The sequence below is a fragment of the Chaetura pelagica genome, unplaced genomic scaffold (genome assembly GCF_000747805.2).
Source record: "Chaetura pelagica isolate M959 unplaced genomic scaffold, ChaPel_1.0 scaffold360, whole genome shotgun sequence".
NCBI lineage: Eukaryota > Metazoa > Chordata > Aves > Apodiformes > Apodidae > Chaetura > Chaetura pelagica.
Window position 1 is genome coordinate 130,607 of NW_009951950.1, and position 10,716 is coordinate 141,322.

The following is a 10,716-nucleotide window of genomic DNA, read 5'->3' on the forward strand; positions in this document are numbered from 1 at the left end:
GTTCTAGAGTAAGAAAGGAGGTAGTACATTAACAGTAGAATCTATCCAGCCAAACTATACCTTAAAAACATACATAGTGGCAGGAGGAAGGACAAACACTGTCAGGTTATGGTTGGATTGTATTGACCAGTTTGTAGTGAAGGCTTAACAAGGACAAAGGTAAGGCAGAGATAAGTGCTCTGGGAAGCTTGCATTCTTTTCAGTTGTCTTGAACATAAAGCAGTTGAAACAGAGGAAGCATCTTTATGGGATTCTGCTTGTCCTAAACAATACTAAGAGGTTTAAAATGTTAAAATACTCTTCAAAAACAATGCTGTAATAGGTTCCCGGATGTTTTAAATCACTCTGAAATTTCTAATTACCAATTTACAGTTGTTAAGTCTTTTTATATCAATTCACTTATTCCTTAAGGAGATGACTAAGATCCATTTCTGAGACTTGTTGCATGAACTCTGGTCAATTGCGACATCTCTGGTACAACATACGGTGATCATGAAATGTGCTAAGGTGATCCTATGTACTCTTAGAAATGAGAAGCTCAGCTCTGCCACAAGAGTAAAGCTGATGTAATCAACTCAAAGTAAGCAGGAAGCATTATTGTGACAGACTTTTTATAAAGTACTAGAGTTCCCAGTGCTTGCAAGATTAGGTTGCTTGGGCTGTGGGTTCTTAATTTTAAACAAAGTGAAAGTGTTGATTGCCTGAAAATTTGCCATGCTATAGACTTTTTGATGAGGATTTATTTCAACTTGAGCTTCTTATTGGTCTATATTTAATTAATGCATTCCTAGTTTACTTAATTCAGAGGTTTAATCAGATTAATAGTCCCCTTCAGATACTGGTGCAGATTTTACAGGAGTTAGTTATTTAAAGTGACTTTATAATTAATTGTAAGACTATAACATCTGCATGCTAGGTAGCTGTATTTTAATCAGTCTGAAGTTTGCAGTGTGGAGTTTGTTTAAATGCAGGACTTGCAGTTGAAATTATCATCCTGTCAGCTCTGTCCCAGCTGCTTGCTGCTCCTGTAGGCTCTAATTAGTCTTAGGCTAATTTAAAGAGCACATTTATATTCCCACTTCTTGTGTTAGTGCCACATTTGTTCACCCTCATGGCAGCAGGCCTCCAGCTGGTCCTAAAGGTGCTTTGAGCAATCTAACATGCTCTTTCTCTTAAATACCAGTTGCTTTGTGCAGCATGAGCTACTTTTTGAAGTCCTTTAAAGCCACTGTGCTTTATTTTGAGCTGGGTGAGCAAAACATGTTATATTGAACAGTACTGATCCTTCACTGCTAACCAAACGGGCAATTACAATACTGATTCCTGAGCCAGGAATAGCCTTTTCATACTTAGAATGAAAGTGCTGTCAATACCATTAGATGACCTGCTGATGATCATTCTCTTTAATCATCTCAGGAATATAAATTCTAAACAGATTTATGTGATATAGCAGAAATTGTAGGTTTTGTGTACAGTGCTACCAGGAAAGCAATGATGCTTTCACATGAAGCTCTGCAAAGGAAGACAACAGTGAGAGCAGAAGCCCACAGTTCTCTTTTCCAAAGGGAAAACTTTTTGAGTCATTCCTGTGAGGCCAAGGCAGGGAGAGGGGTGCAAGGAAAATACAGCTTGTATTGGGATCCTGTCTGCTTGAAGGGAAAAGGACAGGAGAGTCATTATGCAATACTTAGCAGCAAGCAACCTCCAGCCAGGCTCGGAAAGGCTCAGTGTAGTGCTGTCTGTAGGATTTAGGATGTAACTGCTGCAGGGAATGGTGATCTCGTACACCAAAGAGAGCTCTTCTTGGGGAGCTTGGCCTCTGGCAAAAATGGTGAGATGTACTTGACTGGGTCTCCTTCAGAACTTAGTCATATATTGTCCAGTATTTGGATTGGGGAATGCCTAGAGTCCAGGTAGCTGTTCTCATTAAGTGCTGACATTTCTGAAAAAATGGGAGGATTCCCAGTCAGAGTTGAAGCCTGAGTGTTGCTTTTGACATTTAGATTGAAAACAGAGAACAAGTCATAAAATAAAGGGTTATTTTAAGAGTCAGTGTGCTGCGTTTCCTAGGTAATCCCCCAAAGTCTAAACTTGGCAGAAGGGAGACATAATCTAGGCTTTCCATGTCCCTCAGCTTTCCAGACTGCTCTGTGGCAGGTGTGGCAACCTTCAGACTTCAATGCATTGCTGTTGCAGCACAAAGGCAGGGGAAGCCTAAGGCAGATCTGGAATATGTAAATTATGTCCAAGTCTTAGAAAATAAAATAAAATGGAAGTGGAAATTATGAAACCATGTTGAAATGCAAATGTTGAGCAATCGTGCAAATGATTGCTGGGATATATAGGTCAGCTTTAATGGAGGTGACAAGGACACTATCAGAGTCTGGCATAAGGAGGTAAGCATCTGTCTCAAACCCTCGACAATAACAATGACCTTTGGAGTCCTATTACTACCACTATTTCTTTACTATGGTGAAGTGGGTTTTAGCTCAGAGCTAAAAACACTTGAAATCCTATTTCTTGCTTGAGCAAGGGTTGGGGACTATTTTGCACTTGATTTTCTCTTCTGCAGGCCCTGAACTATATTCATCTTTGTAGAGGTAGAAGGGGGAATCTACACAAATACTGCAGAACAGAAAAGGAGGCAGATCAAGGAGGACTGAAGGGGAGCTGTAGGATTTCAAATCCATCAGAACAAAAGAAGCTGGAATAAATGCGGAACCCAGAGGTTTATCTCCTGTCCTGTTCTGCCACTAATGCAAAGTGTTGCTATGGAGCAACTACAGCTTCTGCAGCTCACAGTCTGAACAATGGAAGAGAAATGAGTGAAAGCTAGCTGGTGTACACAGAAGCCATCTCCCTGGAGGAGCAGGGCTGCTATGGGCTGTCTCACTGGATTGGAGAGCAGACCCCAAGTTCCCTTTGTGCAGAGCTACTACAGACACTGGCACCGCTGTGACCAAACCCTCTCCAGGCACTACTTGAGCCCACAGCAGGTCCCTGAACTGGGACCACTCCCAGGCAAGTCTTTGGTCTTGCTGTAAATGGGTGCAGTCTCTTGGTCCAGTGACAAATTTGGGTCCCTCAGGTTGTGTTCTTTTCTTCTTTGTTTTGTTTTTTTGGGGGGTTGTTGGTTTTTTGGGGGGGTTGGGGGGGTAGTTGGGGCAGAAAACCAGCTCCTGTAGCCAGTGGAGCACTAGCAGATACTACACCACTTCCCATACTTCTCTGTGACTTGTACCCTGGCACAGTGCAGCTGCTGTGAAATCACTGTGCTGTTATTTCCACTCAGACTTGTGTAACGTGTCTTGCCTGACCAGAGATAGTACAGAAAGCCCAGGTGACCACGTTCCTTGAGTAGAAACTGATGGATGGTGTGAAGTCACACATCCAAATAGCTTGTTCCAGTGCACCATCCTACCTCAACTGCTGGAAAATCAATTGCAGGTGGTATCTGTTTCTGACAGGCAGGAGGTGGGTCTGCTACATGCTATCTAAAACCAGGAAGGGTTAGGCAGTGCTCTGAAACTGCAGAGATTCTTATTTATGTCTGTAATAAAATTCTAAGGAATTCTTTTCTAGAAGAGGTCAAAAAGGCATGCTAACCTGCATCTGTGATCCAGTGGTTGAGGACAGCTTTCAGAATAGAAATCCCATCCTTACCTAGGGATCCCATACATACATACCTTGTGAGTGTGCTTTCAGCGTTTGAAGGGATTCTTCTGTTGCTGAAGAACAGCTTTACTAAAGGGCTTTGGCAATCCAATTTAGTAATGCCATTGATGTCACCAAACATTATAAAAAATAAATATCTAAGTTCTTAGCATGAATACACGCCATAAGATATGTAGAATGCTTCACAAGGGAAAAAAAATTAATAGTTGCACCAAATGTTTTTTATAAAGGCAGACAAATTTGACTTTAGTTGTGCTCCAGTGCATGAATTTATGGTGACAAATTTGCATGCCTATAATCTAGGGAGCATATGCTGTTCATTAGGCAATGGGAATGGAAGCAGTATGGCTAAGATAAATTACTATTACCTTAGCTGGTAGCTTATAGCCAACATTGTAAGGTCACTGACTTTAAAGACTTAAGTGCTGCCTACTCAACTCCCTTATTTTAGGTACTTGAGTAAAGTGCTGTGGTCTCAAAGTGCCAACAGAACCGATTAAAAAAAAAAAAAAAAAAAAAAGGAAGAAAGTCCATTGTGATACCTGAGTAATCAGCTCCAGCATTTGAAACCCAGGGAAGATAAAAGGGAGCACTAAATACATCCTACAGCAGGTCCATCCATCAAAATCTTGACTAACTAAGGTACAGTATCCTTGGAAAGGAAAAAACCCTGAAGTGATCAGGCTGCTCTCAACTCTTAAGAGTTTATTTCTGTCACTCTTGGTCTCTGCTGCAGGAAAAAAAAAAAAGGAAGAACCAATAAATAGAGCTGTGCTAATGATTTTCAATTGACAAATTGAAACTTCAGTTTCAAATTTTCAATTTCAGTTTTCAACCTCGAATGTTTCAGTTGACAGAGGCAAGAGGAGGCAGCTGGAGTCCAGTGCCGGTGCTGCCCACAGCTGAGCTGCCACCTCTGCAGCTGCTGGAGCGCCCCTGCCTGGGGCACCAGCCCTGAGAAAGTCACCAGCTTTGCAGCAGGTGAGCTAGAATAGCATAACCTACCTGCAGCTCTGCCCTCTGGGAATCTTCAGGTTATTATATGTAAACTTGGGAGCAGAGAGGCTCTGTTTCGTGGCTGGATGTGGTCTTACTTCCAAGGGAAGTCTGGTGGCACCTGGATGGTCAGAGTAGCTCTGGGTAACCTGTAAGGAAAATATGCTCGAAAAAGGAAGGGTGATCAACTGTCAGTCATGCAGACAAGGGAGTGGGGTGAGAAGGCATAACTGGAGAATGTAGAAACTAAGATAAGCATTCTCTGTATATGAGTTGGTCTTGATCTATTTTGGGCACGTGTGTGCATGGACGCATAAACTCACACACACCTGCATTAATCTTTAGAAATTAAATGTTGAAAGAAGAGGTTTCCTCCCCTTACTAAAAAATACTGCTTTTGTTAAAAAGTGGGAAATTTTTTTATGGTCTTTCCATATTTTAAAGGAGATATAAAAAAGCACAATACTTTGTAAAAATGAGGATTTCTAAACTCAGAAGGCTAATAGGAATACATCCATGTGAAAAGATGTCCTGTAATAACAGCTGCAGGAAAACTCTGCCCAGACCACTAACATCTGAAAGGTGATGCTGACTACCAGAAACTGGTTTTATTTGATGTGTGTTACTTTTGCAGAAAAATGAAATGTGTACCAAAAAAAAAAGCATGAGCCAATCAGGAAGACAAGCCTTCCTGGGCACAAATAGCACTGTCAAAGCGTAAAGGCCTCAATCTCAACCTGCAGCACAGTGGTCACTGTAGTTTGTCCTCTCGCTGCTGTTCTTTATCCAAGAGAATGGAGGAAGAGTCAGTTCTAAAGGGAATACAGAGGGAGCCAGAGGGGCCAGGCACAAAACTGAAAAAATTCTCTCTCTCTTGCAGGCAGCTGCTGACACCATGGGACACCTGCCAAGCCCATGGTCGCCAACCCGTCCGTCCCCCTTCCTGACTCTAGGGAGCTGAGGGGCAGAAGCTGCCAGCGTCCCCACAGGGCCCTGTGCTGCTGGGCACAGGCAGCTCCAGCCTCCTGCCACCCCCTTGTACTTCCCCACTGCCCTTCCAAAAGCAGCTGCTCCCACTGGCAGTGGAAACCCCAAAACTTTAGAAGCTCAGGGCAGTGCTCCCTTGAAGTCTGCCTGCCCTGCCAGCTCAGGGCAGAGCTGGAGCCTTCTGTGCTCCCAGTGAGGAGCTAGCAGCCAGACAGTGCTCCATCCCAGGAACCTTGCTGGGGAAAGCAACCCCTGACATGTTGCAATAGGAGTCATGATGGCCATCATGAGACCAGCTTCCTTGTCTTCAGCAGGCACTTTGAAAGATCACAACCATTCTGCATTTTAGTTCCTCTTCTGCTCCTGTTACTCTTTATTTTTTCTGTTACCCCAGAGGTTGCTGAGAGCTCATGCACACAGGAATCACCTTTGTTTCTTCATTCCACCCTGTGTTTGGCCACTTCCACACCACAGACCCAACTCCTAACAAATTCCACAGCTGATGAAATACTCATATTGTTGACAGTGGTAAAACAAGTCCCGGTTGCTATAATTTCCAGCACTGTATAGGAGTCATTAGTTACTGTAGCCTGATTTAATTATTAAGAAGGGGGAATCTAAAAAGCTTAAGTCTTTAAATTCTATTTCCTGCCAAGTTCCTTTATGAATTTCCCTGTAGCATGCAACATAACCTTGGCTAGAAAATAAATGCATCTACATTCTTACCTTCATTTTTTTCCTTCCTCAAGTTCGTCTTCTCCAGTCTCTGTTAAAATCTGTTTTCAGTCAAGTTTCTCTTTTTCAAAGCATTGTAGCCACTGTATTCCTGTCCTTCAAAAAGTTCCTTATCATCTGCATCTCTTGCAAGCATTGGAGTAGCACAAGTGGACAAAAGTCCTCTGATGGAATGAAGTATTACTACTTCTAAGTAATTAGTAGTACAAAGTATTAGTGCCACATTTTCCTGATATCTGGTGTCTGGTGTGAAACTGTGTGTTCTCTGGCCAAACATAAGCATTTCTAATCTTGGACTCTCCCATGAATTACAATAAACAGTGGTTAAAATTATTTTAAAAGCAAAAGCTATGAATGAGAGTCAGGATCTAGAAAAGACCAAGATACAGGAAGTGCCTGAAACAGGTTACAGTCTTGGCAGATTGTTTAACACCCCCCAGTGTTAAAAACCAGCCAGGCTGTGACTGTTTAGCTTCTGGGACTTTTCATAGAATCATAGAATGGTTTGCATTGGAAGGGACCTAAAGATCATCTAGACCCAACCACCTGCGTGGGCAGGGACACATCTCACTAGACCAGTTGGTCAGAGCCCCATCCAACCTGCCCCAGAATATTTCCAGGGATGGGGCTTCCATAACTTCCCTGGGCAACCTGTTCCATCTGTAGAGCCAGCATTTTACCACACACTGTTGTGCAAGCAGAGGCTTGGTAAGGCACAGGACAGTGTATGAAAAATCCAGTTGTTTCTCAGCCCATCAAAATCAGACCAACCACACAATGACAATGCTTTGCCATGACACTGTCTGGCTGCCCATGGCACAGGTCATTCATCATCTCACTCTGTAATTTATATCCATAATTCAATGCACTATTGCCCCCAGAGTCCCCTTCCAGTACAGGAGGAGGACAATTTAATCTGTCCTTGCCCTGTTTTCAGCTGTGTCCCCCACCACCTACCTGAGGATGGTCTGAGCCCTCACCAGCAGCTCTCCTGCCTGCCTGCCCACACTGGGAAGGTGGACATGATGCTGCTGAGCCCACCTGATGCTTACAGCTTCTGCCCTATTTGTGAAAATGTGCTGGTGTAAACTAACATTTAATAACCTGCCTTCCAACGTCTGTGGTCAAGAGAAAATAATTTCCTGAAATTGCAAAACTTCCTTTTATGCTACAGCATTGAAAAAGAAAATTAGTTTGCAGCCTTATCATCTAGTTGCCCTTAAAAGCAGAGTGGCTGCCAGGGACACCAAATCTGAATTTTGCCTGCTCAGACCTGGGAAGCCTGCTGCTGAGTTTCCCGGGAGCAGGGATAATGGGGGGCAGTGCTGGACCATCTCCATGCTCCATGCAAGTTCCAACAGGGAGACAATAAAGTTCTACTGCATCCCACACTGAAACACCAGAAAGAAAAAATATAGATATAATGCTTAGAGTACAGGGAAAAATAACCAAGTTTCCATGTTGGAAACAAAGCTATGAAGATAATCTGTGAAGTGAAACAAGGGTTCTCAGGTTTGGGCAACGCAGCACTGGTGGTCAGGCTGGGGAGGGATGGAGGGAAGGGACCATGCACAGTGAGCAATCTTCCTCAAAGTGGGCATGGAGAGAAGAAGCAGAAAACCCCTCCAACACAAAATCTTGGTTTTGAAATACTGAAAATATTCCACCTGAAGGAATACTTCTGTCTCTACTGAGTATACAAGCAGGGAGCAATTAACCATGTTATAGTAAATATGGAAACATATTTATTTTAATTTTCTTATGGATCCAGATACACCCCAAGTAACCATAAGGTTTAAAGTACTCATAGAAATTGAAAACCTACTACACATTTTAGAAAAATGCATGGAATTGGAGAAAGCTAGGCTGGAATTTTCCTCAGAAAAATCAACACTTCATTTAAAATATTTCCACTTTCACTATAAGAATTGCTGTTTAAAGCAACAAGAGAAAAAACCAAAACAAAAGCCAAACTAAACCAAAACACTTGCTAAAGATGAAGTTAGATTTGTCCTGCCAAATAATCTGTGACAACAGAAGAGTGGAGGAGGAAATGCCACATTTGCTAAAAGCTTTAACGCCTGGTCTATGATGGAAAACAACCAAGAGCTATTTGGGGACAAGGGCAGGAGGAAGCTGTTAGCTGGACAAGAGCAGAGTCTGTCAAAACCAGAATCTTATTTAGAGCAGGGGTTCTGACAGCACAGTTTTTGTTAAGTGCATATCCAGAATTAAAGGTCAGTTACTACCAACATGGACAGAGGTTCACAACTGAACCCCAGCTATTATTTGCTTTTTGTTCCTAAGGCTCCCACATCAGCTTCTGCCCAAAGACTTCAAAGGTGCAAAAATTAAACAGAGGTTTTCTGGGGGGGGGGGGGGGGAGGGAAATAAAAATTACCCAATTTGCCCATGCAAAACATTATCAAAGCAGTTAAACAACAGCCAAATTTGGGACTATGCTGAGAGGTCTAGCACGTGGATTAATCTAAAGTAAAAATAGATTGTGTATGTCTATATTAAGCATCGTCCCACAACTGGAAACTAGAGGGTTAAACACATCTTCCTTTCCACCTGGGTTGAAAGCCACGTCTTAATTACTAAATATATATATATGTATATAAAAAAAATTAAAAACAAAATCTTTCCCACGGTTAAAGTTTTTATGTAGTTCAGTAGGGCTCAGTGCAGTCCAAGGCATCAGGAGATGGTGCTGCTCTGGGGACCCTGCCTCCTCCACTGCCGGAGGCCACTCCAAACTCCACTTCTCCAGGCAGGAATTCAAGCTGTCCAGGCTGCAGCTGCTCTAGCTTTCTGCATTCGTGCTGCTCTGCACAGACCCCAAACAACACGGGTGCAACCCTTCCTCACTCAGCATCTCTTATCTTTTGGAGCAGCAGCTGGACATTTCCTGTAAAGCCTATTACGTGGGGTAAGTTCCTAAGTAAGTTAATTACTGCTCTGGAAGAACACGAGGAGCACACGGGGAGAGCGTCACGCAGGGAAGGGCAGCTCCGCGCTGCTTCCTGGCCGTGCGATTGCTCCTGAAGAGAAAAATAAGTCTTAAAAACATTCAAAAAAATTATGATCTAGCCACTGAATGCCAAAGCTCCAGTGGCTTGCTGGAGTGCCGCAGGAAAAGCCTCGTGTGTATTGGCATCAATGCTATTGAATCTAAATACAAAAGTCCTGGTTATATGGCAATTACGGGGTTTCACAGACACCAAGCAATCACAGCTTTGTAACTACAGTCGAGATGCTGTGTGTGGCTCATGCATTTCAATTACATGTTAACTTCTTTAAATACAATCTTACCTCAAAAACATTTGAAATTCTGTGGGACATGGAAAATTTGGGCCAGGGGAACAGCTATAACCACTTTAGCTAAAGAACCAGTATAGCACAACTTCTGAGGTGACACCTTTGACAGGTTCATCACAAAGCTGATTAAAGTGACCCAAATATTCTCCTAGTAGTCAATCTGCTATTCTTCATACACAAGATTTTGCTTTAAAATGCCCACTGAGTAACTTTCAACTAATAGATGAAACTGAGCACATGCTTGGAGACTAACTCTAGCTCTTCAAAGAAAAACAGCTTCTAGTTCTATGGAGCTCTGTTTTGTCTCAGTTACTTGGTATCAGAGCTTGTTTCCTGCAGTCTTTGTAAACTCAGTTAGAACATCCACAGCCTCAAAGGCAACCTGCAGGCAACACTCAGATGCACAAGGATGGCAAGTAATTAAACTTAATTTCAAGCAAAAAAAAACAATCCTGAAAGGCTCACCTTGATTCAGCTCTGTGTCAGGGTATTTGCAAGGCTCAAAAAAGCCTCTCCCCTCTTATATATGTATATATGTATATGTGTATATATATAAAGAAAAAATTTAATATTATCAATATTTTCTACCTGGAAAGACACAAAGTCTATTGCTGTCATCTGAGATGGCTTTTTGGATAGTTAAAAATTCATGCTTACATTCGATGCTGGCTCACATTGCTATGCCAGATCTGTAGATCAGTTCAGAACTTGTTTTCCTCTGTATCATTTTCCACACACTTGTTCCACAGGCAGGTTCATCAGAAACAATTTATGGGTACTGCAGAATGGGAAGTCACTGCAGCATTTTTAGTGAAGTAAATGGACAACCAAATCACCTGGAACAATTAAAATCTATGAAAAGTAAGTCTCAGTGCAGCAGGCAGATGTAACATTTGGCTACTAGAAAAGTAGACTAACGGCATGAAAAATGAAACTTAAAACTGCACTTGTAAATACACTCAGCCATCTATTTGAAAGGAATAAGGATCACTGCTCAGCAGG